This window comes from Pagrus major, chromosome 3, assembly GCF_040436345.1.
Source record: "Pagrus major chromosome 3, Pma_NU_1.0".
Lineage (NCBI taxonomy): Eukaryota > Metazoa > Chordata > Actinopteri > Spariformes > Sparidae > Pagrus > Pagrus major.
In genome coordinates this window covers 20,235,733-20,239,004 of record NC_133217.1, presented here as the reverse complement: position 1 = coordinate 20,239,004, position 3,272 = coordinate 20,235,733, and positions in this window count along the sequence as shown.

Here is a 3,272-nt window from a genome sequence, read left to right as displayed (position 1 = left end):
TTTGGTTTCTTTGCTCCAACCTCCTCGATGTCAAAGCTTGTGACCCTTGGAAGACTCAAAAATCAGGTAGAAAAAAGTAATCCAAATGGAGAGGCGTGTTTTCTGTATCCTCCTTGTATCTTCTTTGGTGATAAAGCTAAAATTTGTATTGTTTTCATATCAAACCATTGCTATTCTTTAGATTCCCTGGTCCAGCGTTGGGCCCACGGAAGGCTGCTGGTCATGTCCAAAGCTACTCTGAGAACAGTGCAAGGATGACACCTCAGCCTGGACAGAGCTCATTAGCTATTCAGCCTCATTGTTGTCAGTGAATGGACACTGATAAAGCAGCTTTCGCCGGCCACTCCAGGTCCATCTTCTCTGAACCAATCACAGCCCCGGGGTGACGGAGGGGCGGTGGCTCGGACTCTGAGGCACGATTGATATTCATTTAAACAGAGGGCTGCTGGCCAGCCGCTCACTCTACCCCACCCCCTGCATGATGGACCAGCTGTGGCCTGAGCTGGACACAGCTCCGAGCCAGGCCGACTCTGACTCCAAACAGAATTTTTTATAATAAATAAATGACGTTTTCAGATAAGCATTATCAGACAGGAGAACATCCAGGATTCGTTAAAGAAACTCTCCATCAGTTTGGGGGTACAGTGCAGACTGGAAGTTTTCTGTTGCTTTGGCTCTAATCCAAAAATAAACCAACCACTATCTGCTTAAGGTTCAGCATTTCAGCCTCATGGGTCTTTAAATGAGGCCACTTCCAGGTGATCTATTAACTTTTTATACCAGAGCAGTATCATAGCAAGTAGCAAGGTGAACACTTTGGGTGCACAGGTTAGGGCGTAGTGGATGGGTGTGTAACGAGTTCATACCTGGCATAAACGTGTCTCGAGGACAAAAACACAATGTTTTTGAAACAATGTGTAGAAGAAAGCATTTCTTCTGCACATATACTGTATAAACTTATAAAGCAACTCCTAACTCAACAACTCACTAAATTGAGCCATTTTTTAAGGGAGTCTGGGGACTTTCTCCACAGGGACAAAGAAGTAGCCTAGTTTTTGTCAAATTTGACATGTTTAGCGTCAATAAAATGTTGTCTTCTTTCATAAATGGAGTGTAAATGGTGAAATCATATAAACAGTGTGTTCAAACAGCTGCTAAATGTTGGCAGGTAAGACTTTAGCACTTTAGACACAGAAGCAGACAGGCTGGTACAGCCATACTGCCACAAACTGACACTTTTTACAAGGAAACAAACAACTTCATGTTTTCATTTAATGTTGAATTTACAAGAAGGAGACAATGATTTAGAATTTGTCGTAGCCATTTCACAAAGTTTGGTAAGTTTCTCCTCACTCAACAACTCTTAAAATCAGACCATTTGTTAAGGGAGTCTGGTATTGGATCAGTTGAAACAGACAGTGTGTTCACAATCGTCTGCTGCTAACACTGACAGGTTAAGACAGCCCAAACATGTCATTTACATTACAGTGAAGCACCTGGAGATCAGACAGTGTGGAATCCATTCTGCCGGTAGTTGTGGCTTTTTCTTCTTCTTCTTCTTCTTCTGGTCTCACAGAGGACGTCAGTTAAGTAGGCGGTCCTTTAATGTGGTCAAGGACACAGGTCCATACAGGTATGTCATAATAAAAAGAAGCGTTAGATTAAATATAGTTAGTGGTGATGTTAGTCTAGTATAAATCACTAAGTGATAGTGGCATGCTTACTTGTTTGCATGACAAAGTGTGTGTGTGTGTGTGTGTGTGTGTGTGTGTGTGTGTGTGTGTGTGTGTGTGTGTGTGTGTGTGTGTGATAAAGATAAGTTTAGGAATAAATCGTCTCAAATGGAAGGAAAGCATGTGTGTATGATGATACAATGAAAAATCACAACTTATTTATTTTTATTTTCACTGCAAAAAATGCCTTTAAACATTGCAACATGCATTGCATTTTAGAAAAGCTGCCATGAAATCAGTAATTTTAGGCTGCAAAAAATCCAAAGAAAAGCTGGTGATATCCTGCAGTGACTGTGCAGTGTACTGTAGATCTGCCCGCTCTCAGTCCAGGGTTAGGTTTAGGAAATCTAACACAGAATTCTGTTGTGACGGAATTAAATTCACTGTCCTCTTCTGAACCAGACCGTCCCAGACTGGTTTGACTATGACAGAGTGCTGTCCATGTGATAAGAAGGAGGAGAGGACGACGTGTCTCCATCTTTCTCAAAATACTATGTCTGTATATGTGACTATTAAAATGGTATTGCTGGGCTCACCCACACACTGCACACTTTTTTTTGCATGTTATCAAGTTAACACTTTCTCTTCAAACAATGTTGTTATGTTTGCTGCACAACCAAGTTTGGTGCTTGAAGAAACACCCGTTGACCTTCATGTTTTTGAGGTGGTTTGACTTTGGCCTTAACAAGGTGTCTGTTTCCTTCAGACAGTGTGGAATGATTCAAATTTGTCTTTTGAGTGTGTCCACACAACCCAAATATCATCAAGACATCTGTAATAATATAGGCGCTTCTTGACACTGCAGGGCTGAGGTCTCCCAATCAGCAAATACTCTGAAGTATCAGCGTTAGATGGGGCAAATCTCTTCTCCGTAGCTGTGCCCCTGATCTCCAGAAAGATATCAAAATAATTTAAATAATTTAATTTCATTAAAGTCAAAATCATTCCTGATCTAATTAATTCGCAGTAATTATAATTTCAGTAATGTCTTTGTGAATCTTGGGTAACATATATTAAACAACCTGGCTCTAGGTCTGAGCTGCCTTTTACTTGATCTATATATTTTTTTTAATCATAGAATTTTTGGACAATTTTATGAAATCGTGTGAAGGTAGATGGGTCTAGTCACTTTCCCCTCTTCTGATCCACTGACATTTTTCGCTGTCCTTCTCAACAACTGCACGGCTTTAATGGTGGCTGCATGCTGATTTGTTGTTGTTGTTAGTGAGCGCTCGTCGGGCTCCGACCTCCTCTGTACTGAGTTTTCAAGTGTTTTGTCATTTGTGCATTGAGGTGTAGCAGGTTACTGTGTTCCCAGCTATTGAGCGAACAGAGTAATACTTTTTCATAAGACAGCATAGGCCCTTTTTGAGCTTATTTATCTGGGATAAGTATATGAAGTCCACTTTTTGAGGTATAGCTGTAATTCCTTGATGCTCACAGTTTACACATTTATGGACATCCAAGACGTCTAAAAGACGTCCTCTGGGGAGCCAGAATGAAAGTTTTTTATACGTCTTTTCTGGACATTGTATAGAC